This window comes from Dermochelys coriacea, chromosome 1 (assembly GCF_009764565.3).
Source record: "Dermochelys coriacea isolate rDerCor1 chromosome 1, rDerCor1.pri.v4, whole genome shotgun sequence".
Taxonomy (NCBI): Eukaryota; Metazoa; Chordata; order Testudines; family Dermochelyidae; genus Dermochelys; species Dermochelys coriacea.
The window spans coordinates 270228920-270251635 of NC_050068.2; the positions used below are offsets into that span (position 1 = coordinate 270228920).

At 41.9% G+C, this 22716-nt stretch overlaps 1 long non-coding RNA gene across 1 annotated transcript; it reads left to right on the top strand.

The window, feature by feature from the left end:
- Window positions 1–1068: 1068 nt before the first annotated feature.
- LOC122455737 lies at window positions 1069–4578 on the top strand. The gene is made up of 2 exons (XR_006274187.1): window positions 1069–1168; window positions 2756–4578. It is a non-coding gene; the product is annotated as an uncharacterized LOC122455737 (long non-coding RNA).
- The last annotated feature ends 18138 nt before the right edge of the window (window positions 4579–22716 follow it).

Consider the following 22716-nt stretch of genomic DNA (forward strand, 5'->3'; position numbering starts at 1 on the left):
GAAAATGATGTCTGTCTGTATCTGTGCGAGTTTTTTCATGAAGTTGACAGATTTCCACTCTATACTGCTAAATTCAGTGCCTTGCATAATGACAGGTTTCAGAGTAGCAGCCGTGTTAGTCTGTATTCGCAAAAAGAAAAGGAGTACTTGTGGCACCTTAGAGACTAACACATTTATTAGAGCATAAGCTTTCGTGAGCTACAGCTCACTTCATCGGATGCATTTGGTGGAAAAAACAGAGGAGAGATTTATATACACACACAGAGAACATGAAACAATGGGTTTATCATACACACTGTAAGGAGAGTGATCACTTAAGATAAGCCATCACCAGCAGCAGGGGTGGGAAAGGAGGAAAACCTTTCATGGTGACAAGCAAATGCCATCATGTGCCAGCAATGCCCCTCTGCCATGTACATTGGCCAAACTGGACAGTCTCTACGTAAAAGAATGAATGGACACAAATCAGATGTCAAGAATTATAACATTCAAAAAACCAGTTGGAGAACACTTCAATCTCTCTGGTCACTCGATTACAGACCTAAGAGTGGCTATCCTTCAACAAAAAAGCTTCAAAAACAGACTCCAACGAGAGACTGCTGAATTGGAATTAATTTGCAAACTGGACACAATTAACTTAGGCTTGAATAGAGACTGGGAATGGATGAGTCATTACACAAAGTAAAACTATTTCCCCATGGTATTCTTCCCCCCCTCCCTACCCCCCACTGTTCGTCTGATATTCTTGTTAACTGCTGGAATTAGCCTACCTTGCTTGTCACCATGAAAGGTTTTCCTCCTTTCCCCCCCCTGCTGCTGGTGATGGCTTATTCTTAAGTGATCACTCTCCTTACAGTGTGTATGATAAACCCATTGTTTCATGTTCTCTGTGTGTGTATATAAATCTCTCCTTTGTTTTTTCCACCAAATGCATCCGATGAAGTGAGCTGTAGCTCACGAAAGCTTATGCTCTAATAAATTTGTTAGTCTCTAAGGTGCCACAAGTACTCCTTTTCTTTTTGCGAATACAGACTAACACGGCTGCTACTCTGAAACCTGCATTACAATATGTTTTCCCCATCGAGGGGAAGGAATATCTTAAAGAACCTGCAGAAGATTCCACAAAATATTAAACTACTTCACCAGTGACGACTATAGCACACAATGGGTAGAAGATAAAATGCAGATTCGACCCAATGGCTCTGTGCTGGTTTCATATTTTTAATGGTTTAATAAAGCAGGGGAGGGGAATCCTTTCCAGCCATTTTTGTTTGTTTTTGTTCAATTTTTATTTCCTCTGTCCTAAATAGGATCTGCAATAACCTGGGTAATTTCACTTCCGCACTCCCCATCTCATAACCACCTCAGTATTTTTGTTGAAAAGCTATTTTATAACTATTTACAACTATACTCCAGTGAATCACGACCTAGTGAGCCTCACTAAATCCCACTGGGGCTAAGATACTCACTGTGACCAGGACCAGCTCTAGGCACCAACAAAGCAAGCACATGCTTAGGACGGCACATTTCCAGGAGTGGCGTTCTGGCCATCCTTCCCCCCCCACCCCACCCCCAGCCCTGCTCAGTCAACCAATAAGCCCCTGCATGGGGCAGGGCAGCGAGTTGAGCGTGGGGGGTCCCTGCCCTAGTCCCCTGCCGCCAGGGGAGCAGGGTGATGCAGCTCTTCCCCCCCGCCTGATGTGTCACAAATGGCAGAGGAGCTGGAGCCAAGCCAAGCGGAGCCCAGGATCAGGGCAGGACCCACGGCCAGTAAGGGACCCGCTGCCTTGGGCGGCTCAGTGCTGGGTGGGTGCCCCTGGTCCTCCCCCGTCCCCATGACTGACTTGCCCCCCAGCTGTTTTGTCGGTTACTGTCCCCTCTGCGGGGATGGGGATGGGTCTGAGATTGGGCTGGGGGCCCACGGGCGGGATATACGACCCTGAGCACCTCACTCCAAACACTGCTATACCATTACGCATTCTTTTAACATTACCAGTATCAGTGGCTTCTGGTGAGTGCAGTTTCTCAAAACTGAAATTACTAAAAAATTATTTGAGGTCCACCATGTCTCAGAATCGTTTGTCAGGACTTGCACTAACTTCACTTGAAAGTACCATTGCAAAAAATTTAATTTCACTGAATTATTAAAAGACTATGCAAGTATAAAAACCAGAAAAGTTCCGTTCATATAATTTTTTTAATTTATGAGAAACTGGGCGCACTGGAAGACACTAACGTTTTCATTACAGTGTATAGTTGAACCCAAATTGTTTGTAACTGTGATTTTGTTAAAATTAAATGAATTACACAAGTAGGAAATTGTTTTATTTCACTAGCTACAAATTCTCTGTTTTCAATTTTTTTTTGTTTTTAACAGTGAAAACAAAACAAAACAAAAACATTGCAAAGTGCAAATGTGTAAAAGCCAAAATAAGGGGCGGGGGGGAGGGGGCGGCCAAAAAACCTAGAGTTGGCCCTGACTGTGACTTACTGAACCATGCAAGGTTTCAGAGTAGCAGCCATGTTAGTCTGTATTCGCAAAAGAAAAGGAGTACTTGTGGCACCTTAGAGACTAACAAATTTATTAGAGCATAAGCTTTCGTGAGCTACAGCTCACTTCATCGGATCACTTCATAATGCATCCGATGAAGTGAGCTGTAGCTCACGAAAGCTTATGCTCTAATAAATTTGTTAGTCTCTAAGGTGCCACAAGTACTCCTTTTCTTCTTTGAACCATGCAACTTTACTTTTCTAGGTATTCATGCCGTGTGCCTTGCTGTGGTATCTGAGCACCCTTCATACTTGCAGGGAAAAAGGTCAGTGAGGTAATCTTGTTTTATTGGACCAACCTCTGTTGGTGGAAGATACAAGCTTTGAAGCTTCGCAGAGTACACAAACCCCAAATCTGCATGTGAAAGTGGCACCTGTGCAGCACTTTCAGTTGAATCAGAAGCCTAACGATCTGACCAGGACAAATGCCATGTGCATGTTCAAATAATGATGTGTGCAAAATCATAAGCACAGATTTAGAGTGTTCAGAAATATGCCACTTAAACTGTGTAACCCACTCAGAGCAGTACTCTCTCTCTGTGTAATGGTGGTTGGGCCACAGCTACAGGTTGATGAGTCTTCTACCTTCTTAGCTAACAGATCTGGGTCTGCTAGCTCAGATAGCAGAAGCTCATTCTTTAGGTGCAGAGATGCCAAGTTCAGTCCCTGTTGCTGATCACCCACTCGGGAGTACAGGTTACAAGTGCAAAACAAAAACTGTTATGGAAATTACAATGTGTATGTGATTCTAAGAGCTGGTAAAGGGTTAACTATTCTGTAACAGCAACACACTGCTTTCATAGGATTTACCCAAAACAGGTTGTGTCAAGTGTCTAATAAAAGCTTGTGTCTCACTAATCCTCATAATCATTGCAAGAAGTATGTACTGATATTTAAGGAGTTGTATATATGCCTTGAAAATACATTTTAAAGTCTGTATCCTACTCGGAATTGACAAAAAGGTTGTGCCAGACAAAGCAATGTATGTTCACTTGGCTGCCTAAGTTCATATGTAGATGAAGCATTGTAAATCAGCACAATGGAAGCCCATTTTGTATGCAGTATCAACATGAGTATGTGAAAACAACCTGAAGCCAGCACACCAGGAAAGAAACCACAGGGATCATCCTGACTCTGGGACAAACCAAGGAGAAGCAAAAGGACACATCTTTATCCTTCACTGAGGAAGCAAAAAGGACAGTGCTTTTTGCATTCATGAAAGTTGGATCCCAGCCATGTCGGTTGGTGATGCTGGGAGATTGCTTTAGGTGAGAATTACTTTAGACAAGGTTTATAGCCTTCATAAGTTGCGTTTAGAGTTTAAGAAGTATGTTACATATTGTGTTTAATGTAATAATTTCTGTTTCCATCATTATCCTTATTCACTATTTCTTAATTCTTAGCCTTTGATGATAAACTTAATTGTTTTCACTATAAATGTATCTCAGTGCTGTGATGTTATAAAGGACCTGATCCTGAGTTGTACCTGTCATGCTGTGTGTATATTGTTCCCTTTGGGACAGCAAACCTGGAAATTTCTGTGAGTGTCCAGTGACAGGGCTGGATACTACAAGGGACAATTTCAGAGGGGTTCGGGGCTGGGTACACCTATTGTTACCAGCAAGGCCAAGTAAGGGCTGGCAGAACTGTGAGGAATTAGGTGGCTAACAGACTGATGTGCTAGGGAGCTGATATCCTGCAAAGCACAAACATGTCTCTTGCTGAGGCAGTGGGATAACATTGTATGTAACAGGGGACACCATTTTAAAACTTGCTAAGCAGGTCCTGGAGATATCACCAGATGAGTTGATATCTGGGTAGTCAGAGAAGCTGTCAGTCTGATGTGAGAGGGATTGCTTTCAAGGGATTAAAGCTATTGACTTTTCTTTTTAACTCTGTAATGTGGCTGAGAATGCCCCATCTATTTTAGCTTATGAGAGGTATCTAGAAGTGTCTAGAAATGTTAAATGAACAAATTCTTTAGTTTAAATTACATTCTTTTTTTAATAAATCTTGTTTTTGTTAAGATACCGTGATTCATGGAGTTTAATGATCTAATGGTCCCTTCAGGCTTTAGTCTGACTTCCTGTATATATCACAAGCCATTAAATGTCACCCAATTACCTGTAACATCCTCCTCAGTTACTAATGGACTGTTAAGTACTTCATCATCCTCATATTACACAAGTATATCATCATACTGCTTTCCAAATACAGGACAGAAATATTTATTGAACACTTCTGCCTTTTTGTCATCATTATTAATAATTTTAGCATCTCTCTCTAGGAATGGGTCTATACCACTGCTAGGATTTATTTTGTTCCTAATATAATTAAGAAACTCCATCTTATTGTCCTTAACCCTGCCAGCTGCCATGCAGACATTCCCAAAGAGAAGAGAACCCCATTTCCTCTCAGGAGAGGTGCTGAAGGGTAAAGTGTTTATTGGCCCTGTACCACTCACTCAGTCTTGGTGAAGGGGCATGGACAGAGAAGTCCACTCCCTGTGATTTGTGTTGCCTTCAGGCTGCAGCAGGTACATGTAACCAAGAAGGAGACAAGAGTAAGACACGAGACAAGGAGCAAGTAGAGTTCACATATAGGCTTCCATTTACCATCAATCTTTGATTTTCTGTGAATCATCTCAGCTCCTGGAAATCTACATGCAATAGCTTTCTACTTCCTGACTGCCCCTTCATGGCCTGGGGTGGATCTGTAGTATCCTGCCTCAGTTCCCCCTTCACTTGGGGGTCTTCAGTAACTCCACAGAGCATTATGTGTCCAATAACAACACCCCTTTGTGGGGATCTGGTTTTATTAACATAGTATTCCAAATAAAACACAGTCTCCCCCCACCCCTGTCAGGTTGGGCAAAGCTGCTCCTCCCTGAGCTCTGTCTGCTGTCAAGTTTCCAAGTTGGGCACAGTTTTTCAGCCCTTCCCAGGCTCTGCTCAGTCTCTCCCCTTAGCCCACCCTTGGCTCCTCCACCACTCCCTGCTCTCTTCTGAGCATTCACTCTCAGATCTTCCTACCTGGAGTCTGTCTCTGCTCTTTATCTCTGCAGAAACTCCTAGGTCTTTCTAACTGCAGTTTTTCACAGTGTCCAAGTGGCCCTTCAGGCCCAAGCGCTTCCCTCACTAGAGATTCTCCTGCCAGGGTCTCCTGTTCACTGCAGCCTCTGCCCCACCTTCCTCCTCCTGTTTCTTTTTCTTCGGTTTTATAGCATAGCAGACTCACTTCCCGTGTCTTTGACCACCATGCAGTACCGCCCCAGCCCTTCCACGCATGGTCTTCTCCGTCTGTATAGCAGCCCCACCAGAGGATAGGGCTGGGGGCGGGGCTGAGGAGGTACAGTCACGCCAGAGGATTAGATCAACATCTTCATACTTGGAATTTTCCCCTTTTGTTTTGTTTGCCCACATTTGAAGCCATTCCTTCCCTCATTCATTTTTATTAGGCGTTTAAATTCTGGTTTGCTTAAGGGGATCCTTAGGTTAGCTTGTTAATGATTAATAGCACTTTTTGTCTGTTTGTCCTCCAGTTCGTTGCCTGCTATCCCTACATGCTCTGGGATCCATGCTAGTATTATGGTTATATCCAATTGCACCAGTTCGGTTGTTAGCAGTAATATTTCATTCAGAATGTAATTTCTGTTGTCAGACTTGCCATTGCAAATTGCCTGAAACTTTGATAAGGAATCAGACAGGATGGCCACAGCAGCTGGCTGCACACCTAAAGCCAAATTTAGTGCTAACAATTCCTGTCAGCCAGAGACAACCCACGCCTGCCGATAGTGGGGGGAACAGAGTGAGGGCAGCAGCCAGCTTCAACAGTATTACTGAGCATGCTCAGTTTGTGTGAGCATGCTCAGTACAAGCCAAGCAGCAAATCTGGGGTGGCACATGAAACCAGCATTCTCCCTCCAAACACACACACACACACACATATACACACTCCTCGCCTCTGCTGTCAGCTCCGCTGTAAAGACCAATACAAAGTTACTTAGCCTTATGGCTTTTTTGAGTCCAACTGAAGGCATGCAGAAATCTGTTCCTGCTCTTCCTGTTCCTTCCTCTCTGAAGCAGTCTGTATAACTTTGGCAATAGTGTCACCACTTCTCACAAATGTACTGATTTATCTATCTCTTGTATATTTATCATTCTTTTTCTTTTATTTATGTCATTATTCCACATCTATCTCGGGGGGGTGGTTTTCCAGTGATAGAGTATTTTCCATTAGCTATAGATTTTGGTTTCTTTCAATCCTTTTTTTTTTTTTCATTAAGATCTTTTATCCACTTCTGTATCCTATTTACATGGGGAATTTTGAGTTTTTGTCCTACCTTGCTTCCACTTAATTCCCAGAAATCATTTTATATTAGCTTAATGTTGTCACCTTCACTATTACCTGGTACTCTGGCCCAAAAGGTTAATTCTAGAAGCTTCATTCTACGAGTAATAAGCATTTCACTGGGTGCTATCTGTAGTACACACAGAGCTGTTGTAATGAAGATACCACATGCGATACGCAATGCCTGTGCTTAGATTTTGTCTAGTTTTTTTAAATTTGTGTTCACTGCTGACCTAAAGGCATGGAATCCATGATCAATAATTGGTCTAATTAGCGCTTTGTATAGCATTACATAATTTTTTTATCTGCTTTGCAGGATGTTTCAGAGATACTTTCAAGTAAATTAATTCTCCCTTTGCACTTTATTTTCAGTATGGTCCCACCAAGTGAGCATGTTGTTATCAAATATCACATCTAAGAATTTGTAATTTTTCACTATAGTCTTCCTGTTCCTATCTGACTCTTTATAGAGACCAGCTGCTCTCTATCAAGCCTATCAAGAGGCTGTTAATAAGACAAAGGTAGGCTGGACCAGTTCCTTCTTAAAAGGCCAAGTCCACCTTGTGACACTACACAAAAGCATATGGAAACTGATACAAATGTGAGTCCAGAATAAATTAATGTGTTATGGGAAAAAATTTAAATAGGCCAAAAACCACATTCCTTAAATTTTAACTTTATTTAAATCTTTTGATTCTCAGTTGACTGGGAATAGTATACAATAATGCAGGCTACTTCCCACTAGGATTACTGGGAAGACTTGTAGTTCATGGGCAACTTTTTAATTATCTTAGTACAATCAAGCTACCTGTAGTTTAATGCTTGTTAGTGCAGCTCATTTGATTGGCCTTCATATGACTATCTCAAAACATTATGTAATGCACAAAGTAGTTAAAATGAAGAAATTACTTTGACCAAGAGCATCCAAACTTAGCAGCTCCCAGCGTGGTATTGTTAACTTTCCATTAGTTGGGGAGCTACAGCTAATTAGCACATTGTGGGGACCACTGTGGCTGCTCTCACCTTTCAATAGGGAGACATGATCCACAAAGACAGAAGTTCCTAGCATGTGATGTTCCATCCTGATCCAAGCAGAATCCATAAGGCAAATGCATGACCACCAGAGTTCTGCAATGCATTCTTAGGACTGCCTTTGGCAGAGTCATCTCAGACCAAAATAGAACACTGCATTTTGGGACTTGCAGTCTCTATCTACCACACTTCCCTAGAAAAGACAAGATAGGACATGAGTTTATTTGACTCAGGCCACCCGTGCCTATAATCTGACCATGATATTAAGTGTGTCCTCTCTGCAGGAATTTGTTTAGGAATGACAAAAACTGTCCCCTGCTTTTGGCCTTTCAGTCTTTTCAGTGCTTTCCAGCAGCTCCTGACAGTCAGCTTCAGCAGGATCACGTATCTTGGATATGAATGACTTATAGAATAATTTATTTCACCATTAATTCTAAAAGGAGACCAGAACAATATCTTTACAAGCTGACACAACCAACTCTTAAATACCAATTTAGTTAACACAAAAAAGAGCTGATATTTGAACCTTGGGGTGGTCAGAGTCATTGATAAGGACTGATGCCATTGGATTGTTTTGGAGGAAACATGAAAAAAGTTACAGATTTTAAGCTTTCAGTTAAGAGAGAAAAATCTAAGAGCCTAATTCTCTTCTTAGATAGGTTTTTATTTCCTTTATTTCAATGGAGTGACTCCTGATTTACACCAGAATAAATTGCAGGAGATTCAAGGAAACCTCACTTCATTGTTCTCTGGCTGTCTGCCTAAGATTATAACCAAACTTAAGGGACACGGTCAAGCTAAAAACCACATTTCCATCGAAAGTCTTTTTCCTACTATTGCTTTACTACCCCAAAGATCACTATAATTAAAAGAGATTAGAGGGAAAATGTTCTTTTTCTCTTCCCCCTTTACCCCCTAAAGCTGCTGTTTGTGTATTTGACAGCACATTGTGTGTAGTCAGTTTCACTGTTTTGTTGAGGGCCTGTTGCACTTCTGGTCTCATGCTCTAGCCTGATGCTATCAATCTTGTGCACAGGTCGGGGGAGGGGGGTAGCAAAATCATAACATGCACACTCATCCCCAGTGCATGCAAGAGAGGGTTCACCAGTTCCATCAGATAGTACCTGCAGACAAACGTGCACAAGGACGCAGGGAATGGGCCTGAGCATATTTGACCTTGCCACTTTCAGGCCCACTCCAAAGACTTCTAAAATAAGCAGAGATGCAAAGATACCCTTCCCCCCCCCCCAAGGAATTTTTCTAAAAAATGCCAGGACATATTGTTGGATGGATGCTATATCTGAAACTTGCTTTTTAAAAAAATTAGTCCCTTTTATAACATCAGCTTGGCAGTGTCTCTTTAATAAAGCCTGTATCTGCTTTGCTGTCACCATATGTTTTTTTCTGCCCCCCCCCCCGACAGACACACCACATAGTCCTGCTGTGACTATTTGCATGAGGCAAGTGTAAAATATGTCATTAAACACACACACAAAATCCACCCTCTGCACCTTCATTCAACCCCCTACCCCATTCATGCCTTAGCAGGGATAGGAGAACATCAAGGGGTTGGGGGGAAAGCACAACTTTTAAACAAATACAAATAAAATCAGAGTCCACAATTTTAGGGTCTGGTTGCAACTTTTCTGCATGCTATGATAGTCTTCAGATTTTAAGCTTTCAATTAAGAGAGAAAAATCTAAGAGCCTAATTCTCTTCTTACATAGGTTTTTATTTCCTTTATTTCAATGGAGTGACTCCTGATTTACACCAGAATAAATTGCAGGAGATTCAAGCCCTGATTTTCTGCTTTATTGTTACAAAGATGCAGCAAAGGACATAGTTTTTGTGTGGCTTCAAGGCTAAAATTAGATCTCATTCATACATTACATGAGAAATCGCCATGCCACTTCCAAAAAAAAAAACAACAAAAAAAACCAGTCACATTTTATTACCCTTTTGAGATTTGTGGGTCGTAACTCCACAAATAAGTCTATGAACCAGAAACCATAGCAGTCGTGCTCTAGGAAGCCTTAAGGGGAAATGAACTGTGACTATATATCTTTTTAAATGGCATGGTGATTTTTTACCTGTTATGAACGTAATCCTAATTCAGTGGGTAGTTTTACAAACATAATACTTCATAGTTGACTGTCAAAATTCCTGCTAACTGTATATTTAAAATACAATGTTTTGTACCTTTCATGAAGCTTTAGGACCTGATTTTTCAGACACCCCCCCAATTTATACTGGTGCAACTCCACTGCTTTTGATGGAATTATTACTGTGTGAATGAGGCGAGAGCAGAAATCAGGCCTGTACTGTCTTGCAGACACTTCCAAACCAACCAAATAATACATTTAACCTATCTTTGACCATGATAAATATTATTAATATTTATTATCACCAACTCTGTTTCATGCATTATTGGGATTCCAAAATTATGAGTTTAACAGAGCCCAACAGCACCGTAATTCAGTATTTTTCATTTAGAAAGTACAGTGCAGCCAACGTGACTGTTCCTTCGTCACTCACCACTTTTATTGAATATGTTTGGTGCTTACGAAAAGTGTCTTCTTGATAGCTCTGGAGCTTGCACTCTCCTCTGTTTATCAGTGCCTGATAGGTAGCAGCACTACAGGTTGCTGACCTGACTCAAACATGGGAGACCCACTTCTAGTCCCAGTCTCCTCCACAGAGTTTACTCTGTGTGTGGGTTTGCAGTCAAGACTGACAGTAAGGGGCCAATTAGTATGATCTTTTTTGAGGTAGACACCTCCTCACTAGGAACTGCGCTGAGACCACCAACTCATTGCACTAAAGCCACTGAGCACCTATCTGATGGTAACAACTGTCCATCAGTCCTGAGCTACTCCATAACTGATCCAGTAGGGTGAAAGTCTTTCTCACATTACCAGTCCCCCAAACCAATCAGAACCTCAGACTTTTTTTTTTTCTTTCTAATTATAGGTAGTAATGGTCATCTGTTCCGGGATTGACATCCTATCTCAGGATGTGCATTTGCTTCTTTTCCCTTACTGGCCATAAAACCACAAAGGCCAAATCATAACAACATAGGAAGCTACAAGAGATTTATATGAATTTGTTCAGGCCTGGAAAATAGAGTGAAGTGTGTAGAAGCAATTGTTAAAAGTAACATTAAAAAGCACAGGGCAGGACCCATGGTGTTTAACTTACTGTTCTAATATTTGACTTATACTGTGTATGCTACCAGCTTACAGACAAAAAAATTAACTTCATGGCACGTCCTGTGCTATGGACAGCAGTTTTGCTTTCCAGATAGTAAATGTAATAGAAACAGGGGGAGTCAAACTCATTTGATAGAGCCATCCGTGGTGTTCCATTGTACTGCACGTTGCCTCTACGCAGCCTAAATACCATTGGTAGCATACTGGGCTGAGTTAAAGGCCATAATGAGGCCAGCTAATAAATAGCTCTTGTCCAGTCTCTCACTTTTAAGATGTTGATATTTTCAATGTTTCTAGCTGGTTTCAATTCATGTTGCTCAACTTTATATGGAAACAAATTATGTTGCTGAAAGACCTTTTATAATCTGTAAGATTCTTAACTTTGAATTGGGTGACTGTGTGTGTCAGTGATGGGGTAGTCTGCCCTTTAAGGGCAGAAATGCCTGCTGATCAGTCCTCCTTGTTGCATGACATGACCCTTTAAGAGTTTGGGATACAAAAAGCCTGAGGAGATAGGGGAGAGAGACACTAGGTCCCAGGAAAAAGTAGCATTTAGAAAGAATCTCGTTACCGGGACCTGGGGCAGGCTGATCCTCTCACTCAGCCAATAAGGAATAAACTGGGAGAAGGGGCCAATGTAATTGTTGCTTCTTCATCGCATGGTGGATGACTGCAGTCAATGAAAGGAATCCAAAGGTTTCTGCAGTGCCTTGAGTTAGCAGGGACTAGACAAGCCCTAAAGAGGGTATTTTTGAGTTAAGCATCACAAGTGCCTGAAGAAAAGTTATTGGCTTCCTTAGATGGGAAACTGAGGCAGGGGGTATGTGCTGTTCCACACTAACTCAGCAGGGAATGCTACAGGGCAGGCATGCCCTACAGCAGTGTTGTCCTGAGATTTTGTGTATTTCTTTCTCTCTACACTGAAGCTTTTCTATTACACTGGAATCCACAATGTGACAGGTCTGTTTGATCTGGTACTGTGTATTTGTATTTTCTCCTGTGCTGTGTGGTATGTCACTTGTAAAAATTGTTAGTTGTCATTTGATGGCTTTATTTGTTCTTGAAATTTAAAGAGACGTTGTCACCTCAAAACTGAAATGATTTCAGAAATGGAGCTGGAGGTACAAATGGTTTTTGGATATTATACCTGCTGCTGAGAGCCCTGGCTAATTTTGATTTTTACAGTTACCTTTTCCTATTATTTGAAATGTTTTTGTCTTGTTTGTTTTGTTGAGGAAAGCAGAAGTAATTGACTAGGAAATTGGAAGAATGGGTTCTGGACAAGCTTGTATTTTTGGCTTTGGAGGCCTAGTACAGCACCCTAAGAAGTGTCTGATCTCTACTGCCTAATGAGAGAGAAACCACGTAAAATCATTCAACAGATCACTAAAAACAAGACATTGGGATTGCTCATGTAATTAAAGTTATGCACATGCTTAAGTGATTTGCTTGATTGGTAGCTATTTCCTAATAACTGCTAGACGCTGATGCTAAATGCTGTTAACTAATATCACAATTGCTGTGTTGTAATAATTTCGATCTCATCATGACTTGCTGCTCATTTTCAGATGGTTACAGTGAATGAATCAATACATCTATCATTTATTATCATTCCCATCTCTTTCATCAATTTCTCTTGCATTTTACTGATGACAGCAGCTTCTGTTCTATTCTGGTTAGGTTCTTATAGCCCTGCAGATTCTGGTGTATAACCAAATGACAACAAAATGGGTTAGTGAGACAGTACATTTTTGCATTTATTTGTCCTACAAATGGATTTAAATACACATTTCTATTTTAATGTAATGTTTATTTGACAGAGCTGATCACTGTTTTTTCTGCTTAAATTAGCTTCAACAAAAATATTCACTTAAATGTGATATTTTCTTTTTCTCACCAACAGGCAGATCCAAGGAATGAAAAGTCAATTACATAATCCCTGTTAGACTGCTGCCCTTTATTCTGGATTATTAACATGTTTGCTAACTCCTCTAAATTCCATGCAAAATAGATAAGCAAACAGATCATTTTAAGCCAATCTAGCTGTCCATGAGTGAAGTAACTGAACAAATAGCATGTGTATGGAGTGGCAAGTACCATTGCTTTAACTCTTGCTCAACATAATCAGTTGCAGAATCGAGGACACAAATGTAACTGAAAAATGGATGTCTGAAAAGCATTCAATGCAAGAGAGAGGTTTTAATGCAAAGGGTCTTAGTGAAATTAGCGTTTGAGGATAACTTCTTATGATGGGCTATCTGCTATTCATGCCAACTCTATATGCTATTTCTATGTGACTAGACGTTCTTTTTCCCTTTACACTCATGGGATTGCTCTGCTTTCCCTACTGTATTTTGATGGCTAGTTGATCTGGGGTTTGTAGGTGAATGAACAACAATCATGTTTCTGAATGGATGATTTGTTTTATTTATGATGACTAAGGACTGTAGCAGGCATCTCTTCTGGAGCGATTAAAGATCACAGAGACTTATGCTACAGAAGTCAGGAGGAATTAATTGTAGCATCTTTTCTGTGGATAGATAGATTTTAAAATTTCCATTAAAAATATGGGCACTCACAGTCTGATATTTAGATGTGTTTGTAACAATGCATCTTCTCAAAATAAGGCTCTAGTTTTAGTCTTCATGTGTGAAGTTTTGGATTAGCTGCAGTGGGAAACTGTATAATAACTGATAGCAGAATTTGGTTCTATGGCTTTAAAATGGTCAGACAAAGTGGCAGCAGCAGCAATAAAGCCCATTCAATAGGTAGTAGAAGGGTGAGAGAAATCAAACCTATTATTGTCCTGTACATACATGGGTGATTAAAAGGATCAACCACCTCTTTTTTCTAGTCCTACATCACCACGATTGAAATAGTATGGCCAAGAACAAACATTTGTTTGCTTTTCACAAGCATTTACTCCAGAAACTTGATTATAAGAGTTATGCTCATCCACTCAGGAAGAGAAACAATATCATGTGACTTGTGACCTATCACTACTAGTCAGCGTAGCTTGTATTCTAGATTCCCAGTAACACAACAGAGTGAAAGAAATTCATAAAAATATTGTTATTCATAACAATATTGAAATTCATAACAATTTTGAATGTTTATAGAAAATAATAAATAGAAAAGGGCTACATTTTAATAGATAATTCATTATGAAGTTGCTTGGTTCTAACTGAAGCTACGAGTGTGAATAGCAAAACAACTGAGACTAGTACCATACACTGAAATACTACAAATGTTAAAAAATAACTGTTCAAAGCACCACGGTTCCATTTACTAACTAATCCTCCCTTCACTATTGTGAGACAGGTAGTTATTACTATCCACATCTTAAAGGTGGAGAATGGGATTGGGAGAGATTCAGTGACTTGCCCAAGTTCGCACAGCAAGACAGTAGCAGAACTGGGACTCAGACCCAGCTGCTCATGGATCTTAGCCCTGTGTTCAGCCCAGGAGAAAAAGGACCTCATTTCCCAAACTACCACTGATTTTGATTTCATTTGGTCAATCAGTCAATAGCTCACAATCAAATTAAAATACAGTTTGTTGATACAGCTAATATGTAGTGTGAAATAGGAGGAAAGAATTAAATCAATTTAATCATAATATCCTCTTTTAAATGTTTGTAGCATTTGACTCACCTACACATGAATGGAAATACAATAATTCACTATTAATAAGTGATTGAATTGTCAATCTTCATTGTTCTTTAGTCATTCTAATAAATGAAATCGTAGGCTTTTCAATCCTAGTTTATAAACACATGCCTAATCCCATCTCTTTGCTTATTTAAAAATAAACTAAGTGTGTGCGCATGCTTGTGCATGCAATATAATTTGAGCATCATCAGTGTTCTCTTTCTGTGTACAGAACATAGAACAGGGGTGGGCAAACTATGGCCCGCAGGCTGGATCCAGTCCATCAAGGCTTTGGACCCGGCCTGTGGGATTGCCACCCCTGGGGCGCCGTAGGCCCCGCGCCGCTCCCAGAAGTGGCCGGCACCATGGTCCTGCAGCCCCTGGGGGAGGGCTCCGTGCACTGCACTTGCCTGTGGGTACCTCCCCCGAAGCTCCCATTGGCCGGGAACAGGGAACCGCGGCCAATGGGAGCTTTGGGGGAGGTACCCACAGGTGCATGGAACTCTGTCCCCACTCCCCCAGGGGGCTGCAAGGACATTGTACTGGCCACTTCCTGGAGCGGCATGGGGCCGGGGCTAGGGCCAGGACAGGCAGGGAGCCTGCCCTGGCCCTGGTGTGCACCGCTGCCACCCCAGAGCCACTCCAGGTAAGTGGCGCCAGGCCGGAGCCCTCACCCCAACTCCCTGCCCTAAGCCCTCTACCTGCACCCCAACCCCTGCAGCACTTTGCACCCTTCCTGCACTCCAACCCCCTGCCCTGAGCCCCCTCCCACACTCTGTGCCCTGCACCCCTCCTCTGCCCAACCTCTTGCCCTGAGCCCCTTCCTATACACTGCAACCCCTCTCATACTCTGCACTCCATTCTGCACCCCAACCCCTGCCCCAGCCCTACATTCATGGCCCTGCAAGCAATTTCCCCACCCCGATGTGGCCCTCGAGCCAAAAAGTTTGCCCACCTCTGACATAGAACAAGACAAGGGTCACTGCCTTGAGGATCTAACAAGCTAAGCTCATATCTATATTAGGAAAGTTGCACTGCTGTAATTAAATCAATTTAAACAGGAATCAGGCACTGTTATTCCTTAATAAGAGGTTTCAGAGTAGCAGCTGTGTTAGTCTGTATTCGCAAAAAGAAAAGGAGTACTTGTGGCACCTTAGAGACTAACAAATTTATTTGAGCATAAGCTTTCGTGAAAGCTTATGCTCAAATAAATTTGTTAGTCTCTAAGGTGCCATAAGTACTCCTTTCCTTAATAAGAGTGTCCACACATGCAGTTACTCAGTGGTACTCAGCTGTAGCTCACGAAAGCTTATGCTCAAATAAATTTGTTAGTCTCTAAGGTGCCACAAGTCCTCCTTTTCTTTTTTCAGTAATAGCTGTTCCTGAATTACTCCATGTGTAGACAAGTCCTAAGGGTGTTGCAGGCTGTGGTTCTAAGATATAGATCGAGTGCTGCTTTTGCTCTCAGCCCATCTCGTACAGAGAGTGAGTGCCTAGGGTCTTAAATAGTCATTGGGCCAGAGAGAGTGAGAATGACTCTATAGCTCAGTGGCTAGGATATTCAAGTTCCTGTCCCCCTGCTCCAATGAGCAGTTATTTATACACAGTGGAACAGCTTCAGCAGGAGGGGGAGAGAGAGCCTTGCTTCAGAATAGCCCGTAACTCTCTCTCCACCACTCAAATCAACCCAGGATTTTTAAAAAGATGACAATAGCTACACTTCACCCAAGCAGTCAATACAAAAGAGAAAACAACAAGATTCATATCAGAATATTGGAACACACAAATAACCCTCTCACTGGAAAAAACAAAAAGGTCATTGTCAAGATCACTTGTTTCTATAATGCAGTAAATCTACACAGTGTTTTATAAAACAAGGAAGACTACGTGTTAAGAGTTTCCAGTCTAACAGAGAGAAGGTCCTGGGAGGTGAGAGACCCACATTCAATGGCCTTCTTCACATCAGGCAGAGGAGGGATTAACCCTGAGTCCCCAAAGTTCTGGGTGAGTGCTCTAATCACTGAGTGAAAAGTGATAACAGCAGCGTGGGTGGCACCTCCTCCTCTGGCTCCAGCTGGTTTAATGTGGATTTAAGCATGCTGTGAGTGTGAGCATGCCAACTACGTAGGCAGGAGAATGCCTAGCTTGAGGATCCCTCTGGGGCACAGGCATGAGATTAAGCCCCCAGGCTGTTGACTGAGGCACCTGGGTCCATGCTCGCTTGGCAGAAACTTAGGGTACATTTACTTTGCAAAAAAACCCCACGTGGCAGAGCCCAGGGCAAGTGACTTGGGCTTGCGTTGCATTGGGCATCTAAAGTCCTTTTTTGGATACTGAAGTCCAGGTAAGATGTTATAGATAACTTCATCATGCATGCAACGTACAGCACGCATGGCAAATAGGTGGAAAGTGGGACTTTGTTTTTCATTTAGTATGATATGTTTAAATACGTCACCTAGACTAGACAGGTGAATGTTTGAAAGGCCTCCCACAGGAGCTGAAATTCACCTAGTGCAGAGAGCCAGAACAAGGTCCCTACCCCATTTCCTTGGGCCCGCTTGGGCTGAAGAGAGTTTTAAGGGGCCCTTAGGCCTTGTGCTGACCCTCCGCAACAAGATAAATCACCACTGGTGAACAAGGAGAAGGAAGAAATTCCATACATTGAGGGGTAGCATGAAATAAGGCACTGAGGCTTGGTCTACATTTTAAAGTTTTACTGGCATAGCCATTTTCGTTAGGGATATGATTATTTGCCAATATAGCTAGGCTGGTAAAAGCCTTAGTGCAGACACAGTTATATCAGTATAAAACTGATTATGGATTCCAGCATAGCTATTTTGGTAACAGCACTTTTTTTTTTTTTTTTTTAAATAACTGTCTACATCAGAAGGGTTTTGATGGTCTAACTATACTGGTAGTGGTATAGTTAAACTGGCAAAACTTTCTAGTATTGCCTGAGCTGAGAAGGAGGCACAGGGGATCCCCAACAAGAAGCTTAAATGGAGTTTGCAGCGTGTTGGGTTTTTTTAAAAATATATAAACCCTTAAACAGGCATTTTAAAAACATATGTGAAAAATAAGTCAGACTGAGTGTCCCTCTCTCAGTAAACAAGCAGGGATGACCCCCGCTCACCCCCAAAATTTTAGGACAATATCCTCAAAGTAAAGACTTTAAAAACGTAACACTCTCAAAGAAGGTGATGGTTATGGTTCACCTGCTACTGGTAGGGTTCACTCTCTCTGCACCATCACATCCCTTTGCTGCTTGGATTTCTTCCCCAGTTCTCTCGAATCTGTTACCCTGCTTTGATTTTTGCCTGTTAGATTGTAAATTATTCAAGGAAGGAAACATGTCACCTTAATTATTTTCTAAAACACTGAGTAAATTTACAGTGCTATAGAAAAAAGGATGATCTGACAAAGACCTTTTATTTTTCCAGTGAGAGGGTATTTGTTGTTTTCCACCATTCTGTTGTGAATCTGGTTGTTTTCTCTTTGGTAGCTATGAAGTCTAGATATTAGTGATATTGTCATCTTTGTTTATCTTTGTTTCATCTGGGTTGATTTGATTGGATGGACAGAGGGTTTTGTTCCCATAGCAACATTTTTCTATGAGACTTGCAGGAAGAAGACGGGTTTCAAGTGTTTTGATTGTGCTTATATTGTACTTAAAAGGCTTGTGGAGCTGGGCAGCCTCTCACACTGTGATGGCAAGCTACAAGCCTCTGATGGACACTCGGTTTACACAGCAATCCATAGGCAGGGACACACCCAACTGAATTAATCTCCCAGCCACTCATGAGCCATCATTAGGGAGGCTTCAGCCAATTCCCCCCAGCCCTCCAGTCTTGCAACCCAGAACTGTACCATCTTGCCCTGGTCAGAAGCCTGGCACTGTTTGCCACTTCTTCATAGGAAAGTGGACATGCACCAGCCTTTGTAACCTGAGCTGAGATTCCCCCAAGCACTTCAACCAAAACACACTGGTTTAATAAAATTTAAAACAGATTTATTAACTACAGAAAGATAGGTAACCAACTCTGATCTATATGCCTGCTACTTATAATCACTTAAAATCTAAGAAATAAAAATAGAAACATAGCCTAAATTCTAACTTAGCAAGATTTAAATCAAGCGGTGTCTCACCCTAATAGACGATTCAAACAGGTACAGTTCCTCAATACACAGACTGGACCACTTTCCAGCCTCAGACCAAACTTCCCCAGTTCAAAGTTTTTTTCTTGCAGATGTTTTTCCAGATGTTGAAATGGGGTGGGGGGTGGATGGGTGAGGAGAGGCCAAATGATTGTCACTTTTTCTTTCTCTCATCCTTTCTTCCAGTTGCTAGGAAGATCCTTGCTGTGATATGGCTTAGTCCACCCCCATGGTATGTGTACCTTCTCCAAGAAGCCTCTTGCATAGTGGATTGTGTGTTGATGGCCAGACAGTTGTTAATGGCTCAGTGATGGCTGCTCCTTTGTTGTAACTGAAAGGCTGATTGTGGGCGTTTCCAACCTCACAACATATTTCAGTAACATACACAGCAATACTTCACAACTTCACACATAATGATAGTTCATACAATCCAACAGGATATTTATGTTCAGCAGATCAAGACTTTTAAAGTTATACCTCACAATGCATATTTTGTACAAAACATATCAATTATGACAGTGGTGAATATGGGTTACTTTGAGATACAGTGTCACACGCATGCACCCCCCCCACAAAAAGAAAAGGAGTACTTGTGGCACCTTAGAGACTAACAAATTTATTAGAGCATAAGCTTTCGTGAGCTACAGCTCACTTCATCGGATGCATTTGGTGGAAAAAACAGAGGAGAGATTTATATACACACACACAGAGAACATGAAACAATGGGTTTATCATACACACTGTAAGGAGAAAAGGAGTACTTGTGAGTACACCTTAGAGACTAACAAATTTATTAGAGCATAAGCTTTCGTGAGCTACAGCTCACTTCATCGGATGCATGTTATAATTCTTGACGTCTGATTTGTGTCCATTCATTCTTTTACGTAGAGACTGTCCAGTTTGGCCAATGTACATGGCAGAGGGGCATTGCTGGCACATGCTGGCACATGCTGGCTACATTGATGACATATTCATCATCTGGACCCATGGAAAAGAAGCTCTTGAGGAATTCCACCATGATTTCAACAATTTCCATCCCACCATCAACCTCAGCCTGGACCAGTCCACACAAGAGATCCACTTCCTGGACACTACGGTGCTAATAAGCGATGGTCACATAAACACCACCCTATATCGGAAACCTACTGACCGCTATTCCTACCTACATGCCTCTAGCTTTCATCCAGATCATACCACTCGATCCATTGTCTACAGCCAAGCGCTACGATATAACCGCATTTGCTCCAACCCCTCAGACAGAGACAAACACCAACAAGATCTCTATCATGCATTCCTACAACTACAATACCCACCTGCTGAAGTGAAGAAACAGATTGACAGAGCCAGAAGAGTACCCAGAAGTCACCTACTACAGGACAGGCCCAACAAAGAAAACAACAGAACGCCACTAGCCATCACCTTCAGCCCCCAACTAAAACCTCTCCAACGCATCATCAAGGATCTACAACCTATCCTGAAAGACGAGCCATCGCTCTCTCAGATCTTGGGAGACAGACCAGTCCTTGCTTACAGACAGCCCCCCAATCTGAAGCAAATACTCACCAGCAACCACACACCACACAACAGAACCACTAACCCAGGAACCTATCCTTGCAACAAAGCCCGTTGCCAACTCTGTCCACATATCTATTCAGGGGATACCATCATAGGGCCTAATCACATCAGCCACACTATCAGAGGCTCGTTCACCTGCGCATCTACCAATGTGATATATGCCATCATGTGCCAGCAATGCCCCTCTGCCATGTACATTGGCCAAACTGGACAGTCTCTACGTAAAAGAATGAATGGACACAAATCAGACGTCAAGAATTATAACATTCAAAAACCAGTTGGAGAACACTTCAATCTCTCTGGTCACTCGATCACAGACCTAAGAGTGGCTATACTTCAACAAAAAAGCTTCAAAAACAGACTCCAACGAGAGACTGCTGAATTGGAATTAATTTGCAAACTGGATACAATTAACTTAGGCTTGAATAGAGACTGGGAATGGATGAGTCATTACACAAAGTAAAACTATTTCCCCATGGTATTTCTCCCTCCCACCCTAACCCCCACTGTTCCTCTGATATTCTTGTTAACTGCTGGAATTAGCCTACCTGCTTGTCACCATGAAAGGTTTTCCTCCTTCCCCCCCCTGCTGTTGGTGATGGCTTATCTTAAGTGATCACTCTCCTTCCAGTGTGTATGATAAACCCATTGTTTCATGTTCTCTGTGTGTGTATATAAATCTCTCCTCTGTTTTTTCCACCAAATGCATCCGATGAAGTGAGCTGTAGCTCATGAAAGCTTATGCTCTAATAAATTTGTTAGTCTTTAAGGTGCCACAAGTACTCCTTTTCTTTTTGCGAATACAGACTAACACGGCTGCTACTCTGAAACCCCCCCCACATACACACTTAGTTTACAGCAAACGTGTTAGTCACTGACTAATGTGGAGGCAGTGTGCCCAGGGTCTTCTTTAGGTTTTAACCATACAACTCTCAAGTGTTGCTAAACATTGTAGCGTTAACCACATGTACTCTTGCGAAGTTCTGTGCGCCTCTTAACACTTTGTAGATTGGTCTCATGATCTCAAAAGTTCGCAAGTGTGCCTTCTCTGGGTTGCTAAGAAGCATCTTTTTGTATCAGTGCAGCATTGTTAACCCTTCTGCTTTTCCAACTCATTTTAATTAAATGCAGATATTAGTGGTTTCTAGAGTGTAGGTATCTTGGTATTTAGCCATCAATGCCATGAGGTGGTGTGCATCAGTTTCCTCTTCCGCCCAGCAGACCAGGTTTATTATGGTTTCTCTGCTGTGCCAAACTTCAAGCCTGTTTACAGTTATTAGTTGAGAAGAAGCATTACCCTAAGGCAGTGGTCTCAAAGTCCCAGCCTGCAGGCCATCTGCAGCTCGAGAACCTCCCTACTGCGGCCCGTGGAGGAGAGGTGCAGACAGACACACTGCTGGCAATCTCAACTACAGAGCCCCCCCCACAGCTCCCATTGGCTGGGGGAGAGGGACAGAGATATCATCACTAGTTGCCGGGCAGAGTCAGACATGGAGGCAGCATCACTTTTTTCCACAATGAATACAAGTCAAAATACTGAACACAACTATATGATGCCCACCTTGCTGCAATCCTGAAGGTTTCAACTGCTCAGTCGAACAGCAACAAACTGACAGAACTGAAGCGTTGCCAGGTGGCTGGCCAACACTAAAATCTCTCTGGGAGGCGAAGAATTGTTTAAAGTTGTATGACAGTTTTATTATTTCTAAGAAATTTGAAATAAAAAATACAATATAAATGTTTTCTTTTCTGAACACCATCTTCAGTGACATTATTGGCCCATTGGGAGGATTTGAGGACTGGCACTGGCCCTAAGGTAAATTGAGTGTGAGACCCCTGCTCAATGCTTCTTAACACAAGGTGTGTTCTTATTTACTACTCCTAGCATGTCCAAAAGCTTTTCCCCAAAATTGTGTATATTGCACCTTTTCAGAGGATTTACCATCAGTACCAAATTCTGTGTCATAAAGTTTACCATTAGCATTAAATTTTTATCATGAGATTTATCAGTAACACCAAATCCTTCAAGAAAAGCAGTACTTGTGGCACCTTAGAGACTAACAAATTTATTAGAGCATAAGCTTTCATGAGCTACAGCTCACTTCATCGGATGCATCATAGATAGATGTTTCCAAATATTTTTATCGTATCACGCCTTTTGTTTGAAGAAACCAGACTGTCTAATACCCATTGTG